Raw genomic sequence first — 21,346 nt, 5'->3', positions numbered from 1 at the left:
AATGTGTCTCTTCTGCTCAAGCACATACTGCATTGTCCCATTGGACTTCAAATATAAAAGAAAGAATTTTAGGCAGTGACAGCAGAGCATTAAACCAATTATGGACCCTTTCTTTCTTTCTTTCTTTTTTTTAAGCTTCTTTATTTTGAAAGAGAGAGCATGCACAAAAGTGTTAGCGGGGGAGGGACAGACAGACAGACAGACAGAGAGAGAGGGAGAGAGAATCCCAAGCAGGCCCAGAGCTGACAGGGTGGAACCAATATGGGGCTTGAAATGGGGCTCAAAGTCACGAAATGTGAGACCATGATTAGAGCCAAAACCTGAGTCTGATGCTTAACCGACTGAACCAACCAGGTGCCCCCTGAATGGAACCCTTCTGAGTACAGGACTCTGTGTCATGGCTGAGGCCACATACCCACGAAGCCAGCCTTGAAAATGGCAATAACAAACCCATTCATTAAATATTTTCATGAAAGATAACTATGTTTTCAAAAATGTGAAAAAAGGGACTTTTTTTTTTACTTTTGCAAATAATATTAAAGATTAAAATCATTAATATCTAGTTTAATAGAAGATGGCTGGATTCTCATATCTGCTTTTGTATTGATTGTGTTGCAATATATTGTTTGGGTTGAGGTACTTGAAGAATATCTGGCCTCTCACAAATATGTAGTTGGACAAAATAGAATGACTTTAACAACCCTTTCAATAAATTGTGGATATTCTTATTTGAAGTTATACTAAAATTCAGTAGCTGGTTGTTTCTTATAAGTTAATGGCAATATGTAATCTGATGTCATATTCATATTTTTACTCTTTTAGATTTTAAGCCATTGGCTATCCTGCATTTTGAATAGATTTTTACTTATACATGATTTTCTTTTTACCATGATGCATCGTTAATTGGGAAACAATGGATCCCTGAATTATTCAAATATTACAAATTTTGATGCATTTCATTGTACAAGACTCAGATAATATTTATTATCACCATCAGTCTTTTTATAAGCTGTCCAGCTCACAGTGACTGATACAAGTTGTAATACAACTTGTAATAATTTCACTTAAAACTCAAACATTATCATTGACAACAAATATTCTACTAATTGATTTCCTTGCAATGACAGGATGATGCCTCATTCATTTTTGAGCAAATATCTTCCTAAGAGCTAAGTCTGAATGAGTATGCTCTTTCAGTCATTTTTAAATGAAACTTACATACCAAGGAAAAAGAGGCTAGTTTAGCTGGCAATTCAAAGAATTACACAAATATTCTCTCTTCAAATAACCATCATGCCTGGGTATGCCATGGAAGTGCTCTACTCACACTTCCCATTTTGTCACACAGAATATAAAAAGGGCAGGGGTGGAAGGTTCAAAGTTAATAGTATCAAGTTTTACTATAATTTTTAATTTTTTTTTAATTTTTGAGAGAGAGAGTGTGTGTGTGCAGAGGAGGGGCAGAGAGACAGGGAGACACAGAATCCAAAGCACGTTCCAAGCTCTGAGCCATCAGCACAGAGCCCCACGCAGGGCTTGAACCCACAATCCATGAGATCATGACATGAGCCAAAGTCAGATGTTTCACCGACTGAGCCACCCCGGTGTCCCAAGTTTTACTGTATTTTAAAGTGAAACTTGCTTTAATTTTTACTCTATCTGTGTAGTGGAGAAGAATGCAAGACCTACTACTATTGTTGGTGTCACAGCCCTAATTTGTGGGAAAGTGCCAGCACTGTAATCCACCTTTGTTTCTGTGACACCAGCACAAATGTCAACACAGTGAAAAAAAACAGATAATGTCTACATACTTTTACAGAATTGTTTTTAACGTTGTGAACTCCATCAGTGGGTTTTGAGAATCCAGGAACACAGATTGGGAACTGCTTTTAGGGAAATTAATGAAGTAGGAGATTTTTACTCTTCCACTTGGTAGAAACATCTCTCTGAGTTGTCACCTCCTCCCGTGTGTCAGTTTTCTTCTCTGTTAAGTGGGGGCAATAACGTTTGTTCTGATGGCGACAGATTTACTCTAAGGACAGATTTACTCAAATGAAATCATCGCTCTAAAATAATTGTGAAAGCATAATGGCCTCTGTGTTTGTCTTTGTCTTCTTAAAATACTTATTGGTTTCTTGTTGTTACTACTAATAAAATCTATATTTGAATATCTTTTATGGCCAGTGCACAGTAGTAATCACTTTTCTACCTATTGTGCCTTTACTGTTTACTAAAATTCCTAGTTTGTGGTGGTCAGCTCTGGGATTTGACCCAGTTGTCCATAAGTTTCCCTCTATGTCACAATACTTCTTCTAAATGCTGAGGCCAATGCAGAAAATAAGAAGTTGGGTAAGAAGTGGCTAGACAAGAGAATTTAGTTTAAAGAATGTCATTCCCAAAGCAACAGGAAAATCCTTGAAAATGCATAAATGATAGTTACCAGATCACTCTTATGTGCAGACTACTGTGTCATGTATACACTCTATGTATGGTCTGCATAGGCAAATACAGTTCTTCAAGAAGTTATTGCATATAAAATATGCAGACATCTCATCTAGCACTCTATATGGAAAAGAACAAGGCAAAGTGGTAATGCACCAGGAAGCAATGGTAAAAGATTTGTTTGACTTGGTTTTCTCTAAGTTTTTGTTCATGTAATTTCTACAAGGAGACAATTCTGCAATTAATTTATGATCAAGTAGTTCTTATGTGCAAAATAGTGATTTGTTGCCCAGTAAAAACACCCCTCTCATTGTCTTAGGAGCAAATACTGGGTTTTAACACTTTAAACACCACTAAAAAATGTCAGATATGAGTCATAGCATCAGAGAATCAAACACAACACAAATACAGTCATTGGCAGGTTGTAGCTCACTTGCTTTAGGTTCAGGCCCCATCAGTGGTATTTTAGGGAGGCTTCTCCAAGTGCAGTAAAGACTCTTACTGTTCCAGAAGAACAGACTCTTGTCTGTTCCAGCAGAAATAACTCCTCCCTGACACACAGCCTCACCTTCCACACTCTTCCTCACCTGGTATTTCATCATCAGTGTACTTATCACCAACTGAAATTGTTTGAATATTTCACTGGATCTATAACTTCTTCCGCTATGAGACATTTCCTTATTTTGTGTATGTGTTATATTTATAATATAAAAATTACCAATTATATTGCTGCATTTAGGTTTTTAAGTATTTATTTTCAAAACCTCTCCAATTTGATACTTTATCATGTAAGTAACATAAACATGTCTATCCTTTTCCAAACAACAGCATTCTCTTTGTGGTACTATATAATCACATTTATTTCTTAAAAGAAGAACAACAACGACACCAACAACAAAAAACCTTTCACCCTTGTCTCTGGGATTTTTTTGAAGGTGTTAATACAGTTTTGATAATGGTGCTTTTATTTTTTGAGAGAGAGAGAGCACATGAGCAGGTTAGGAGCAGAATGAGAGAGAGAATCTTATGTAGGCTCTATATTCGGTGCAAATCCTATGCAAGGCTCAATCTCATGATTGTGAGATCATGACCTGAGCCACAATCAAGAGTCAGATACTCAACTGACTGAGCCACCCAGGCACCCTGATAATGGTGCTTTCTAAATCTTCCCAAAAGATGTCAATGAAAGGATTTAAGATGCCAACTAGGATTCATATTCCTTCTTTAAATGGTCTTGGTGATCCATGTATTGAAATGACAAGGGGTTGAGGTTGGCCTTCAGTGCCATCGGGAGTAACAGCCAGATTCTCCCAGGCATAGGCAATGACAGAACATTACTGCTGCCACCTGGCTTGCTATAATTGAAAGAATCTATCCTAATTCATTTGAGAGCATGGGGAGAAAAAGAGATATAGTCTTATTTATTTTCTAATATGTGTAGTTTCTTTCTTCTCCCATTGAAGTATAAGCTCATTGAGGACAGGGCTCTATCTGTATTCTTTCTCCAAGCATCTAGGTAGAACATTGTCAATACGTGCCTTAAATACACATGATTTAAGTGAATGATTAATGAAAGCTCAAGACAAATATGAAAACCTTACAGGAACAGGGAAATAGGGTATATTTGAGTAAATAAAGTCTTTCTACTCAGAAATACCTCTGACTCTCTAACTTGCTTTGATGCTGGCCATGCGACATGACATAAATGTTGAAACTCTCCAGCCTTCAAAATGAGAATAAAAACTCCTGCCTGGTGAGTCTGGATTTTGTGAGTTTTGACCAGCAGGATACAAGGTAAACCATAGGTACAGGGTCTGTAGGTAATTTTCTTCTTCATTCCTTTGTGAGGACATGTCCTTCCTTGTCCTTTTGCATCTGGTACTAATTGCAGCTCATAGCTCAGAATTCATATTGTGATGGCCTTTTTCCTGACTCTCAGAGCTTACACAATTGTAGAATACCATCTGAAAAAAATAGATCTCTTTGCATTTCCACATCTGGAGTTTGCCTTCCTCCTCTTGTCCAGACCAATAGGCAAAACTGGGGAAAAAAACACGTGCTGACAGACAAGGCACAGGGAGAGGGGGAATAAAGATTATTTATCCATTCTCCACACTCCCAAACAAAAAGTGTGCTGTTCTGATTTCTGTGAGTTGAAAGTTTGTGATGTTTCGGAATTCAAAATTCTCCAAATTCTCAGCTAGCAGGTGTTATTGTCATGTTGCCATTCGTTGTCAGCAGAAACGAGTCAGTTGGGGCTGAAGTTTGGAAAGAAGACTTGATATTTACATTTGAGCTATCATCCATGCGTCCTGCGGCACATACAGTTCAAAGAGAGGCTGTATTTTCTCCTTCTAAACAGCCAGTAATAAAGCAGCAGACTGATTGGCCTTTCAAAGGAACTGGTTTGTAGGTAGGAACTTGAGGCAAAGAATGTGAGTGTATTCCAAAGCCCTCAAAGATAAATTCAGCAATGGAACTGAGATGTGAGACAATTTGGATTTTATTATCTTGCACTTCATATTTAGCCAGTGTTTCCAAAACATTATTTATATGTACATGTTTAGCCTGTCAATACATCCCTACATATTTGAAGATTTTGGCCATTATGATTAAAAGTAATACTGCACATATTTAATGGTTTGTAGCACTTTTATTTTTCTAATAATAATTGTGTTAGAAACTAAAAGAGAGTGAATGAAATCAAAGTACTGTAAGAGGGAGACATGCAGAGAAATCCGTGTAACCAAACCAGAGACATTAGATGAATTCAAAATTATACCAACGATACTAACATAATATGCAAAAGAGATTATCAACTAGTAGATGGTTCTGAAACCTTGAAAGTAAAATAAAATAAAATGTTTCATTTAAACGTTGAAACCCGAAAGCATAGAAAACAATGTCAATAATCTCCAGAGAAGAGATGTCACTGTTGTTCCTTTCAATGAATTGGATAGATGGCAATTTTGTCAAAGTACTTCTGCTACATTCACTTTTGACAGCTAGAATTGTGATTTTAGTTCCAGACTGAGAGAGAGTCTTCAAAGAACTCACCAGGTTATGTTCAATTCTGCATTTGGTTCAAAATAATCTATAAATCGCATTCCTTCAGGTGTGTTTGTGAAACACCTTTTATTTTATTGTTCTCCCCACACTTAATTCTGTCACAAATATTTTTAAAAGCTTTTGTTGATTTTCCAACATGGCTTTGTAGTTCTTAAGTCATGGTGGTCTCAAAACCCAAGCCATCCAAGTCTCTGGTTTTATTTTCACCCAACACATCAAACCATACACAGTCTTGTGATGTCCACCAGTAGACTGGATTCATGTCTTGTATCAAAATAAACTCCCTGAAATAATAGGAATTTGATTTAAACAAGAAAAATTACAATTTTCCATATCTTTTTTCTCTTAATTTATTTCTCTAACTCACAAAGCTATGAACCAATTTGAATGTTTAGCTTCCCTCCTTGTTTAATTTCTTTCATGCCAAGGGAGCATTTCACCTGGTGCTCTAATGGGAAACTTGACAGACCTTAATATATCACTGCAATGTTTTTCTCAATTATATACTTTTTTCATTGTAGTTTTTGGACATATTTCAAATGGTCTTGACCATTAAGTTTCTGTACATAAATATTTTTCAGAAAGTTACTTTAAAAATATCTTTGTACTGCAATTTAATAGTCTCATGATAGACCCTATTGTAAAATAGACAAGATTTTCAGTTACTTAGTGTATAAAGATGGTATGGAGAGATGAAGCTGGCTGAAATTACTTGATGTGGATATTCTAGTTAAAGCAAACAAACTTTCCATTCCCTGTCTACTTCTGATTCACCTGCTGAAAGAGTTCAAACAGTGGAGTTATAACATTTTTTGAAAGACAGAAGGATGACACAGTCTGTCTAAGGGAATAGTCAGTGATTACTTGAATTATGCTATCTATGCTAGATAATGAATAATGATCAATGTGCATTTTATTCTTGGTTATTTTACATATTGCAAGCTTTATTGTATCATTCTGATGTCCTAGTTCTGTATCTTTATTTATTCACTCCTGCAGCCACTATTTTGAGTATGAGTTAAGTACCAGCCAACATCTAATTTCAAAGAGAAATGACAGACAATAAGTAAACAGGGTAATTAAAATAAGTTGTGACAAAGGCCAAGAGAAAAATATGCACAGAATATAGAAGTGTTCAGGGAGAACAGTCAATCCAAACTTGGTAACAAAGAATGGTCCCCTGTAAGGAGAGACAGCTACACTAAATTTTAATGGCTGAGGGATTTTAGGACTAGTTGGCGTGAGCATGGGGGGATTTATAATCACAAGTAGGACACTTTGTGGCAAATGAGTAGTGGATAGGTGAGATAGAAGACTGTGATCCAAGATGTTCCCTTATGCTCTGAGTGCTATCAGCCATCTTCATAGATAACAACTCATCCTACAAATTCTAAATGTCCTTCAGTTGTCTTTGAATATATGTGTAACAGAATAAGTTTCATTTTCATTTAAAACTCTCTGTGATATTTTCTGCCTTTTTATTTTTATTTTTTTTTAAGTTTTATTTATTTCTAGGAGAGAGAGAGAGACAGCGTGAGCAGGGGAGGGTCAGAGAGAGAGGGAGTCACAGACTCTGAAATAGGCTCCAGGCTCTGAGCTGGCAGTCAGCACAGAGCCCGACGCGGGGCTCGTACCCACGAACCGCGAGATCATGACCTAAGTGAAAGTCATACGCTTAACCGACTAAGCCACCCAGGCGCCCCATTTTCTGCCTTTTTAAAATGAAGCTTCTTTATTTATTTTGAGAGAGAGCTAAAGAATGTGTGCATGCATGAGCAAGTTAGGGGCAGAGAGAGGAAGGGAGGGCGAGAGAAAGAGAATCCTAAGCAGGCTTTGAACCATCAGTGCCAAGCTAGACACAGGGCTGGAACTCATGAACTGGTAGATCACAACCTGAACCCAGAATCAAGAGTAGGATGCTTAACCAACTGAGCTACCCATGTGCCTCTGACATTTTCTGCCTTTTAAAAGGAGGGGAAGATGTCACAAATTTCTTTCATTGGAAAATAGTTTCATATTATTTTGTAAAAAGACTCTGGTGAATAGTAGAAAGAAAAGGCTCATTATTCAGTAGGCTCATTATTCTAATTAAGTCTGTTATTAGAATTTTAGAAATGAGCTTTATTCAAATCATAGTGGAAAAGTAAAGGGGGACTCAGTAGCCTAAGCAATAGTAAGCTAAGTAGACGAGCAAAATGAAGGAAGGAGGAGCCGGGGGTTGGGGGTGTGCATGTGGTACAGGAGCTTTATAGAGAAGGGGCCAAGCAATTTAGATAGGTGGCCAAAGCCATTTCAGATTCAAAATAGCTATTATTTAATTTTAATCTGTCTGGGTTTTGTGATAACATACCTTGTTACAACAGTAAACTTTGAACAGGGCTGTTCAACACACAGATATTTTGCTTTTGAGGAACATCAGAGAGTAGGGCTGAGTTGCACACATGGCTTGGTGAAGAGTAGAGCAAAGAGAAAGGCAAGAAAACAGCAAATCACATGGTATTTTGTGAAGGACATGAGGTGTGACAAAGGCTATGGGGTTGAAATATGCAAGTCAGTTTACAAAAATCAGGGGTAGAATGACCTCACAGACATGTGGTTGAAGATGTCTTTTGAAGAAATATAATGTATAGTTTCTACACATCTAAAACAACATAGGAGGGTTAAATTTCAATTGTTTGAGCTAATGAAGGAGAGAAGCAGCAGCAGTTTCAATTTGTTAATATCATTACAGATTTTTAAAAATATTTAGCTTTAAATATATTTAAATATTCATTTAACTTTCAGGTAGCATTTTGCTAGGGCTTATATTAAAATGTTTTCATTTCCTAAATACAGGGAAACAAGGTGAAACTGTTTTGTAAACAGTATATTATCTTAAAGCACGTAACTGAAAATTCATTGCATTTTGAATACTGTTATTTTATTCTTATAGATTCAAACGGTTAACTTGGCTTACATGAAAAAAATCTTTGATCAGCCATCTCATGCATGTGCTGCAACCAGCTGAATATATATTTTGATTTCCCAGCTATTGGATAAGAGTTAATGTCCCCTATATAGTTCTTTTGATTGCATTCAACAGTTATGTAAAAAAACCAACTATAACTATAAACTTTAACTTACTAACATCTTCAAGAATATCTAGTTTCTAAACAGCTTAAAACACAGTTTATTATTTTGTTGCACATTCCTTCCCATTTGCAATCCTTATAGAGTTCTAGAAATAGGAGCCAACATTTGTGGTCCATGACCTTGGAGGACAGATGGTCAGCTAAGGATCTTGTAGGAACTCTGTCTTGCCTTCTCACTGTGATGCCAACAGCCGTTTAGGCTCCTCAAAACTGAACAGAATCAAATAATCCATTTACTTTTTATCCTTCATTTTGCCGACTCTTTGCATTTCATTCTGTTTGGTCAATAAAAACACTCAGGTCTTTTTCAGTGTAGGTAGTCTTTTACTCTGTTAGTTTCAGATTTTAATTTTCTTATGTTTAGCATGAACATAGAACCAGTGGGTTTCTGGGATGGTGTTGAAAGGTTTAAACAAAACCAAAATTGGTTTTCACTTAATGCCAAAAATAAGCTTGTGAAGTGATTTTATTATTAGGTTTTATAGTTCTTCAATCTTCACTCTTATGAAACTGAAATTATGGATCAAAGCTAAATGGCCAGTGTCTTTAATTTTAAAAGCATGTTGTAAAAGCAACTGACCTCTAGTCCATACAATTTGGGTATGATCATATCATTTAAAAGATACTACTTGCTGCACCAAATTGCCCTTAGATGGATTTTAGTAGGAGACATGTCTCCAAACTCATCACCACAGTGTCATCCACATGCAAATGGAAATCTTGAAGAACTACTCTTGCATGGAAGTCAATTCAGTTTGATTCTCTTAGAACTCTTTTCTTTCCTTGGTTTTGATTTGTTTGCTATAGAGCAAAACTGTTTATTATGGCAGATAATAAGTTGAAAGGAGAAACGAGCAGATGTCTCTAAATATACTAGTATGATATAAAATTATTCCGGGTTCATGTCTTTCCTAAGGGTTTCTAAAAAAACTTTGAAGTCCTGAATAACTGCTGGCTACTTTAGTTCAGCCTTCAATTATATTTAATTGAAAATGGAGTGGAGAAATAGCAAAAGCAAAACTGATGAGATTTCTATGGTCAGAGAATGTTAACTCATTTGATTTTCCTGAAATTCTAGACACAAAGCAATTCTGCACACATTGCTAGATGTTGCCTGTGGCTTGTATTAGAAATGTCACTTGGCTGAAGCCCTTTGAGGGTATTACACATGTGTACAATATAACATTCCTCTAGGGCGGAGGATTTCATTGTATGATCAACAGCCCAAGGAGTCCTGCACTGAACTTAAAAAATATTGGTTTGTCAAAGTGGCTGTTGTACTCTGCAAATGTATGTGATCCAAATTTTATTTTCTCTGAATTCTTACCTTTAGAGATATGTTGTTCTTTTGCTTTCATCAGAGTGCTTATTGAGAGAGTAACAGGTCTCTAATTTAAATGAAAAATAATAGATTTAATCAGAAAAGAAAAGCAGAGTCTGAAAATCATTCACTGACCCTTCCTGAAACCAGCTATGAGGCACAAGAAAAATTTGCAAACACAGTTGTGAAAGTCAAATTCCAAAGGCTTCTTTCTTCTCTTACTTTAACCTACTTATTCAACTGCTCACTGACCCAACATCTATTTATTTACCTACAAAAGCTTCTAAGTTCAATGAGAAGTCAAAGGAGTGTAAAACATTGTCCTGTTCACCAAGAAATTTCAAAGCTAATGACTGTAAAGAACTAGAGTATGAAATCATAAACAATGAGAATTATATAAGTGGTATTAATGCTACAAGTGTGTGAATATGTTTACAGATGTATGTGCACAATATAATTACTAGTGTATGATCTTTTCGTCCTCCTACACAGTGGGGTTGGTATACATCTATTCACTTAAATGAACATTTTGTATTATACATACAATCATCAATAATAATGGGGTCATAGATTAAGCTATTGGGTCTCCCTACCAAAGTAGAATAAGTGTAAATGTATTCTGTTTTTATTTTGTATTTTGTATTTTTAATTATTTTTTTAATTTTTTAAATATTTACTTATGTTTGAGAGTGAGAGAGAGACAGAGTGCAAGCAGGGGAAGAACAGAGAGAGAAGGAGACACAGAATCAGAAGCAGGCTCAAGGCTCCAAGCTGTCAGCACAGAACCCAACATGCGGCTTGAACTCAGGAATCACAAGTTCATGACATGAGCTGAAGTCGGATGCTTAACCGACTGAGCCACCCAGGTGCCCCTGTATTCTGTTTTTAAAGCAATCTCATGTATTTTTCCTACACCTTATATTTGGTTCTACTGCTCAAGGTAGAACAAAGAATGTCTATATCCTTTCTGCCTTTTGAACTCTTCTCACTTTTTTTTTTTTTTTTTTTTTTTGCCATATGCATCAAGGAATTCTTTTATTTTGAAATCACTTAGTGTAAATATTCCCCATGATGGGCCAGTATGAAACTTCTAAATTCCTGCAGTCCCTATCTCCTGTGGGACTATAAAGCAGCAACTTAGAAGCTTTCAGAAGAGAACAAGTTTTGGAGAAAGACAATTCATTCAGATTGTTGGGGACATTGTAATTGTTCATCTGGAACATCCTTACATTGTGCAGTAAAAGCAGGAAGAAAATTGAAATGAGAGAATCAAAGTACAGTTTGTTCAGATGAGCCCTGGTTTATGTTTCAAGAGGACACCCACCACCGCTATGTGAGAAGGAGCCACTACTTGGCTCCTGTTCCCTCTGTGAGTCCATTTATTTGCTGATGGTGCTTATTAGAAGTTATCAATTTGGCAAATATATTGTCAGTGCATACTTGTTGATCTTATAAAAATGCACACATCAGATTGCAGTGAGTGACAGACTGTGAACTCCTGGGGATCAGTTGATGAAAGGGACATACATTTCTTTTGTTATTACCATGATTTTCACACTTTTGTACCAATACAACCTCTAGTATCTCTTTTAAGGCATTGAGTCACTTAAGTGCTACTTGTTTCGATAGTAAAAAGACAAGGGATGCTAAATAAGGAGGTGATTTAAAAAAAAGGTTCATGTTGGAGGTATGATTAGAAAATATATGAAATACAGTATAAGCTACTACAAGGTCAGGCTGTAATTTTGCAGGAAAGCAGAATGGCATAAGCAGAATCACCAGAGTGAAAATTATGAATTATATTCAGAAAAGGTCAACTTGTTCCAAGCATAGAATTTGTCTAGAGAAGTAATGGCACAAAATGACAAATCTAGTCCCAGAATCTCACCACCTACCCATACCTCTTTCTAGATTCCAGAGAGATAAGCCTATATTCCTTGAAAAATCAGCATATGTATGCACTTTACTGAATATTTGTTGGTGAACAAAACAAACTAGGTGCCTGCTCTCATGAATCTCACTTCTAATGTGTTAGGTTTGGGGTGGAGAAGAGGCCCAGGAAATGATAGATAGATAGATAGATAGATAGATAGATAGATAGATAGATAAAATATATGAGGGATAATATATCTCAAGCCAGTTTATGCTACACATGATAATATTATAGTTCCTGTTTTTACATTATTGGCAACCTTGGATCTGAGCATGATAAATGGAAGTGGGTTGGAGAGTGTTTTGTGAGTAGAGAAGTTTACTTATGAGTTGGAGTCAACAGGAAGTGTCATCTGCTGATCTGAATATCAACTAAGGAATGAACAGTATGGAAATAAGAGAAGCCTAGAGGGAGAAACCTCTCTTTTAAAAATGTATTGAAAATGTATTGAATGTCTAGTATGATCCACATATGGGGGGGGGGCAGTTAGCAGTTATATGAGCAGAAAATAATGCAACCTCCTGGAGGTTATTCTCTGAGCATGGGGTATGTGGGATGATAAATAAGCAAATTGATCCATTGTTGAAACACAGAAGTAAAATATGGAATATGTTAATTGTAGGTAGGTACTTGAAGACCGAAGCAGAGAAGGGGGTGTTAAAGCAGGAACTGAGGAGGCAGAGTAGTCAGGAAAGATTTTACTGAAGAGGTGATGTTTAAGGAAGGTCTGAAGATGTAGTCATATGGATATTCTGGTCAAGAAATTCCAAGCAAGTAAAAAGAAAGAAAGAAAAAAAAAAAGACAGAAATGTGCACAGTTCCTTGTGCCTGGCATGTTCAAGAAACACAAAAAGATCTATGAGTCTGGAGTAGTGTGAGCACTTGAGAGATGAGGGGAGTGTGAGATCAGAGCAAACCAGAAAGCCAGCTCATAGTGAATGCTAGAGTCAAATGTACCTAACGAGTAGTTGTCACATTAGTCTATTTATGTTGGAGGTAAATTATTTTATACTGAGCAATGGCTTCCTGGCGGTGCTTGAGGTACTCATTGCCATGCTAGTGACTGGATTAGAAAATCTAGAGGTAAACTATGGGGCAGTACAATCAGTTAAGAGGTGAACTGAGGGACCCAAGAACAGGCATGGGGTGATATTTAGGGCTTGTAGAGAATTTTCCTGGTTGTGTTAAAGGTATCACAGGGGTGTTAAAAGGAGAGTTACAGGAAACCCACTTTTGATTTCCAAACAACTACAGACTGTTGTGATCTTAGTATTGAGGTGAGGCTTTTACTGTGAAAACAACCCACTCATAGCATGTGCTTCACAAAGCAAGGGACACTATGTGACTCAATTTGATGAATATTCAAGGATTATTGTGGAGATGGCTAAACTAGAGATTTTGGTTGTAAGTACATACAGTCTTTTTTGAACCCTGGTTTTGAGCCCAGAGATTATTCTGAACCCTACCCTTTGATTAACTGACCATCTATTCAGTTTGCCTTAGATACCAAATTCCCCTAATTTAGCAAGAGAGAACCTCCCGGCTCCTACGATGTCTAGAGGGCCAAGTAGAGCATATTTAGGCACTCAGTAAATATCCAAACATTGATTAATAAGTGTGCATTGTGTTCCTGAATTATTTGCTGATTAATTTACTTAAATTTATACTAAATAAATACTTTAAACAATTATAAGCAAAATTCTGTTTGCTTTAGATATAAGGATAAGTAGGGTCACCTGGGTGGCTCAGTCTGTTAAGCACTTGACTCTTGATCTTGGCTCCGGTGATGATCTCTCAGGTTGTGAGTTCAAACCTTGCATTGGGCTCTGTGCTGACAGCACAGAGCCTGTTTGGGATTTTCTCTCTCACTCTCTCTGTAACCCTCCTCGTTCTCTCTCTCTCTCTCTCTCTTTCTGTCTCTCTCTCTCCCCCTCCCCCTCTGACTGAAAATAAATGGCTAACCAACTAAAAAATTAAAAAGGAAATAAGAATATTTTTTAAAAAGAAATAAGGATAAGTAATTTATTTAAAAATATATGGGAAAGCTGAAATATGGGCATTCATAATGATAGAATCTGAAACGTTTGTAAGATTTAATTTTTTGTCTAATGATCAAAAGACTTGTCAAACTGGAGTCACACTAATTTTATTAAGCTAAAAAAATTCAAAGGACCCTATACCAATAGCTTTTTCAATAAGAATTTTTGTTTTGTTATATATGAAACTAAGTGGAAGATTCTACATATCCCTCTATGATATGGTGGAAAGAACATTCCCAGAGGACAAGACCCCTGAGCTCTGGGTTCAGTGATTTTGGTAACTAACTTGTGTGGCTTTGGGAAAACACTAACATATCTGAGACTGTTTCCTCATCTATAAAACAGATTTTCTTACAGTTTTCATTGGGTCTACATTACTCTGAGCATTTTATACATACTATCTCATTTAATCGTCCCAATATCCATTATGTCAGACTGACTCCTAATGAGAAGGGTAAATTAAATCGTTATGGTTTCAAGGTCGGTCTTAGCTCTGAAAGTCCAGTTGATTCAAATCAGTTCATTTATTCCCCCAAGGAATGCGAAAAGAAGCAATAGAACATGGTGGTAGCTAAGCAGGCAAAGACTCTGATGTCATTTTACCACCTGCCTTAGTATCTTTGTAGTTGCATGAATAGTGAACTGAAGGTTTAATGTATGTCTAGATTTCTCAACGTCTGGCTACAGAGTGGTGTAGTAGTCTATGAAATCTGACTTCTTCCTGGAATGATAGAATCACTGGGGGAATGGAAGTTAATTAGAATATCTCTGCAAAACCCTGGACAGTAGCCCATTAAATGTCACAATTTCAACAAACATACACTGTATGGAAAATGCTATTTTGGGGGGACTGTGTTCACATTATCTTGTTATTTGACAGCTTAAAACCCCTGTCACCACCACAACCCTATCAGATGATTCTTCCTGCTGGTCATGAGGGGCCAAAAGTGTTTACTACAGCAGTACTAGGCCACTGCTCATGTGTTCTTTTTTCCTTGTGCATGAAGACATGGACTAGATGATTCTCAGAAGATGCTAAATGTTCATGACACAAGAAGTCCCATGCACAAAATTATTTTTGTGAATATGTATTTTCCTTATCAGCAAATGTGATCTTTCTTTTCTTTCTTTTTTTTTAAATATTTTTTAATGTTTTATTTATTTCTAGGAGAGAGAGAGAGGCAGCGTGAGCAGGGGAGGGTCAGAGAGAGAGGGAGTCACAGACTGAAACAGGCTCCAGGCTCTGAGCTGGCTGTCAGCACAGAGCCCGAAGTGGGACTCGAACCCACGAACCGCGAGATCATGACCTAAGCAAAAGTCGGACGCTTAACCGACTAAGCCACCCAGGCGCCCCATGATCTTTCTTTTCAATATGAAATGTTTTTCAGGCAGTTTCAGTATAGAAAAACAATTGTCATTGTTTGTCTATTAGTAAATATTCATATATCTCTAACAAGGGAGTCCAGAACAAGAAATATTAAGTAGATATAAATAGGTTAATTTGTTTAAGTATAAAGGGAGAAGGGAAAACAAATTCTTATTTAATAAAGGTTTGAATCCAAGCATGCTTTCTTTCTGTTACCAGTAATTACTGCCTAACTTGATAAGGCAGCAAGTAGTTATTGGAAAACGTTTGTGAAAATATAGTATCACTTTACCACTATTGGCCTATAACTGCCTGCATGGATAGTCATTGCTCTTTATCATTGATATTGCTATGTCTCTGCTCAGATGAGAAAAGGCAAAATTGGGGGTACCAAATTCTGGGACTAGAGCAGCTCAATTATCATTTGGACTAATTCAAATCCCACAGGATCACACCACATTTAAATGATTGATATTGATTCAAGGAATAGACCCCAAATGAGCTGGTATGGCAGATGCAAAATTAACCTCTGTTGAAATGTGAATGAAATCATGATGAGGGAAGCTGGCTAAAGATTTGCCTAATAAGAACAGGATCACCGAGATCTCTGATGATTTTTAATATTTTCTCTAATAATTAAGAACAGAAGTTTATATATCAGGAGAGTTGAATAACAGAAACATTTAGGGAGACAGATTGCACAGAATAGATTAAGGAAAAGCCAAAGGAGAGTGTTTAGTATTAAAAGAGTGTCTGGAAGAATTATGAATTATCTGGATGACCTGAAGGTAACACATCAAAACCTTCACAGAAGATACATCGTTAAAGGAGTTTTTCACTTGTTTCACAAGGTATTGTGTTTTGACTAACTACTCTCTGTATTATGCATTTATATCTGACAAAATAGTGCTTGGGAAACTGTAGCTATGGAAAGAATAAAAAATATTAAAGGTTTTAACTATTTTTTAAAGACAGGAGAGGTTAATTAAAATCATAAAGAAAAGGAATAAAAACTGCAGGAAATAATAACAGGAAGATTAGAACAATTATTCAGGAGATTTCCTATACATTCTTGTAGTAGAATCTCTTAAATCAGAGAGTAGAAAGCAAGATGGACATATTTTGCATTGTATTAGGGCAAAGACTACTGAAATTTTGGACATCCAAGGTTTTTATAACTAAGTTTTTGTGTTTTGAATAGTAGAAAGTGAGTAGTACCTGGCAAATGGTAATAATTCAGTCTTGTGTTGCCACCAGGGGGCGAACTTCATATTGCACCAATGGGGATAAGGGAAGTGCTTTCCTAGTTGGCTGAGCTACTGCACTTTAATATAGGTACAAGAATGCGAATTTTTGTTGATAATAAGGAGAGGGTACAGCTTTTTAGTTATTAAAAAGTTTGAGTTTCTTGCAGGAAATCATGAGTAGGCCCACAAGAGACATTAAATGTATATTTATAACAATAACAGTTATAGATCTAATATTAATCATTGATCAGTTTTGATCAAGTCAATGACAATACCAGTATTTAAATATCAGAGTTATTCTAAAAGTAGTGAATGCTTCTCATAAGGCCATACCTAAACTCTGACTCTCAAGTTGATGTTTTTAATGGTGGCTCAACTTTAGGAGTTAATAAAAAAAATAACTTATTCTCCAAAAGTGAATACTGATTATTGAAAGTTAATAGCATGGCTCAGTCAGTAGGGCATGCAAGTCTTAATTTCAAGGTTGTAAGTTTGAGCCCCATGTCAGGTGTAGAGATTACATAAAAATAAAATCTTTAATAAAAAAAAGTTAATAGCATGAATAGTATATCCCATGACTCAGGCTCATCACTGATCAATTCTTAATCATAATTGGAAGCTGTTGGACCCAGCAATGGTACCATGGCCTAGAATTTAAGCTGGGCATGATTCAAAGCTGAGCTGCTCATGGCATGTGCTAGAAAAAATTAAAAGTGGCAAAATATCATGAAGGGTTTCCAAGTCAGTGTTTCTGAGGTAAATTCTTTGAAGCATATTTATAATATACAAATAGAGCAAAATGAGCTGCTTCAAATTAATTACTATGAATGTTCAGGACAGAGTATAAGGACAAGACCTGCGTGAACTCCTTGGAATAGACAGATGACTATATAGGCTTTTTAATATGGTTTTTGTGCTCAAAGAAAATAGGTGTGCTCTGAGCCCTTAAGAGCTCATCTTGAGAGTAGAAAAGGCCCCTGATTACTAGTAAAATTCAAGAGACACTATATTGTCTTGGTTATCACAGCTTAAATTTAATTATTACTCATGACAAAGTTATTTTGATAGGGCAGGTTTATGATAATTGGCTTGCCTTCACATCTGCTACTATGTTAAGTCTGGGAGTTTGCCAAAGAAAATTAAATCAGTGTAGTTTCCATTTACCACCTTGTCAATCCATATAAGCTATATAATTTCTATTAAAAATCTTAAACATTTTCTTTTTGAAATGAATTAATATTCTTATTTATTCATTTATTTATTTTATTCTAGAGAGATAAAGATAGAGAGTGCAAGCGGGGGTGGTGGGAAGCAGAAGGAAGAGAGAGAATATCTTAAACAGGCTGCATACTCAGTGTGGAGCCCAATATGGGGTTCGACCTCACAACCCTGGGACCATGACCCGAGCTGAAATCAAGAGTCAGCCACTCAACTGAATGAGCCACCCAAGTACCCCAAAGAATTAATATTTAAACTCTCTGTCTGACCCAAGGTCTCATGAGTTAAGGAAGAGTCTAACAAATTGTGCTTCTCATTTAAATAAAAAAAAGTGTTAGGATAAAACAAACCACCCAATTAAAAAATGAGCAAAATATCTGTACAGACATCTCACCAAAGAAGATGCAAAAGGAAAATAAGAATATTAAAAGATACTCATTGTCATATGCCATTGGGAATTTCAAATTAAAACAATGAGAAACCACTAACCACCATTAGAATGGTGAAAATTCAAAGCACTGACAAAGTCAATTGCTGGTGAGGATGTGGAGCCAGAGGAAGTATCATTCATTATTAATGGGGGTGCAAAATGGTACAGCCTCTTTGTAAGATAGTTTGGCAGTTTCTTACAAAATGAAACATAATCTTAAATGCAGTGTAGTAATCATGTTCCTTGTCATTTACTGAAATGTGTGTCCACACAAAACCTGCCCACAAATGTATATAGCAGCATTATTTATAATTGTCAAAACTTTTAAGTAACCAAGATGTCCATTGGTAGGTGAAAGGATAAATAGTGCCTCATCCAGATGATGAATTATTACTCAGAACTAAAGAAAGAAATGAACTATGAAGCACTGAAAAGACCTGGAAGAATCTTTAATGCATATTGCTAGGTGAAGTCAACCAATCTGAAAAGGATAGATATTGTGTGATTACAACTATGAGATTCTGGAAATGGCAAAACTATGGAGACAGTAAAAAGATCAGTGGTTTCCATGGATTGAGGGGGAGGGAGGGAGGTATGGGTCGGTAGAGAACAGAGGATTTCTTAGAGTAGTAAAGCAATTTTGTATAATGGTAGTTTCTTGTCCTTACATATTTGCCACAACTCAGAGACTATGCAACACAAAAAGTGACTCTAATGTAAACTGTGGACACTGGTTGATAATGATGATGTTGGTTCATGGACATTAACAAATGTACTACTCTGGTGCAGGATGTCGGGGTGGGTAATTCTTGTCTGCTGCCCACTATGAAGTATGGAAGTTGGATGAGGTGATATTTCATGTTGATAAAAATTTAAACTCAAGGGAATCTGGGTGTAAGTCCCAGCTGTATAATCTGCTACCTAAAGAACATTGTATAAGAAGTATAGCTTCTTTAGTCTTCAAATCTGTAGTCTCCTGAGATTGCTGTGAAGGTTAAATGGGGTAATATATTTGAAATAATTCTTGGTACATGTCTCTCCCAAAATTGCTAATCTTATTATAATCGAATAGACAGATAAAAAGATAAATAAACTGGGCATAATATACTCTTTCTATATCTTTCATATCCCCCCCCCACACACACACCCTTATACCCCTTTCATTTCAAATGTCGACTGATGGCAAATGAGCTCGCATTTTCCATGTTTCGGCCAAATCTGTCATATTTCTTATAACCAGATGGTTCATATATGTAAGCAAATTAATTAAAAATATTTATCTATGTGCAGTGTTGAGATATAGTCCAAATAAGGTCAAACTGTATCCTAACAACTTCTGGTTTGGTTGGGGCACCTGAGTGGCTCAGTCGGTTAAGTGTCCGTCCGACTCTTGATTTTGGCTCAGGTCTCATGGTTTGTGAGTGCCAGCCCCAGGTCAGGTGCACTGTCAGTATGGATCCGCTTGGGATTCTCTCTCTCTCCTCCCTCTGCCCTTCCCTGCTCTCTATCTCTCTCTCAAAAAAAAGAAGAATCCTGGTATAAAACATTAGCATTTTTGTTTACTTTTTACTAAAAATAGTTTTATTGAAATAAATTCATATACCATGCATTCACTCATTTAAAGTGTACAATGTGATAGACTTTGGTATATTCAGAGACTTGTACAACCATCACCATAATCCATTTTAGAACAATCTCATTCACTCCATTTCCCTCCAACTCCTCCACAGCCTAAAGCAAACACTAGGAAATCATAAAACATGTAGTCTTTTGTGATTGGGCTCTTCAGCACAGTATTTTCAAGGTTCATGTTTTAGCATGTGTCAGTACTTCATTTCTTTTCTATCACTGAATAATATCTCATTTAAAATGTTTATGTATTTATTTTGAGACACAGGGAGAGGCAGCATGAGCAGGGGAAGAGCTGAGAGAGAGAGAGAGAGAGAGAGAGAAAGAATCCCAAGTAGGCTCCATGCTTAGCACAGAGCCCGACATGGAGCTAGGTCTCACAAACCTGTGAGATCATGAGCCAGAATCAAGAATCAGACACTTACCCAACTGATCCACCTAGGCACCCCTTATAAATACTTCACATTTCATTACCATTTATTAGTTGGTTGGTTAATTAGTTGGGCATTTGAGTTGTTTCCAGTTTGGGCTTTTATGAATAATATTCCTATGAACATTCATGTGCAAGTATTTGCATAGACATATATTTGTATTTCTTTTGGCTAGATATCAAGGAGTAGATTAATATCTACTTCTCAATCAGATGGTAACTCTGTGTTAAACCTTTTGAAGAGCCACCATACTGTTTTCAAAAATGGTTGCACCATTTTACATTCCCACCAACAATGTATGAGCATTTCAATTTCTCCTTTTTTCGCCAGCACTTGTCAGAGCCATCCTAGTGAATGCTAAGTGGTATCTCATTATAGTTTTGATAGACATTCTCCCGATAAGTAATGTTGTTTAGCATGTTTTCATGTGCTGATTTGATTAATTCATTGATCTACTTAGGATATATTTCAGAAAGTGATATTTGAAATTATATCTACATTTAAGTAAGTATTTTAAGTAACTATAGTATGCTATATAACATAAGTTAATATATATATTGCATATCAAATAGAAGTGTTTTTCATACATAAGATGTAACAACATAATTATTAATATACTATATGTAAACACAGTAAATATAGCATATAAAGTCTCTTAGTTTTTCCTTTCATGTTACACTTATTTAACTTGATGCCACAACAGTTCTGTTCTTCCTTCCATCAACCTTGCAAAATATAGACAGAGGCATCTTGATTGTTTCCATTTTATTGATGATAATAATCATACTGCTATTTGGTTAGACCTAAACTTCTTAAGTCGAATTATTGGTGAGTGTCTTCTCTGTAGCCTGGGTGTAGTGCAGTGAGAAGAGAGATGTGAGTCTCCCTGGCCGAACTAGGAAGGCAGGGTCTTCAAATCAGGAAGGAGAGGACTTGTATCTGAGCAGGACCTCTGGGATCAGATCACATATGTGGAAACATGAAAGAGCCAATAATAATAATTATTCTTATTTTTTATTATTTTTATTATTCTGATGATCACTTACTTAACATGCTTCATATATAGATATAGGTTACATGTCCCCTATAT

This window comes from Hyaena hyaena, unplaced genomic scaffold, assembly GCF_003009895.1.
Source record: "Hyaena hyaena isolate Hyena2069 unplaced genomic scaffold, ASM300989v1 scaffold_880, whole genome shotgun sequence".
NCBI lineage: Eukaryota > Metazoa > Chordata > Mammalia > Carnivora > Hyaenidae > Hyaena > Hyaena hyaena.
The sequence above is the reverse complement of the archived record's forward strand: the minus strand, read 5'-3'. Positions refer to the sequence as shown.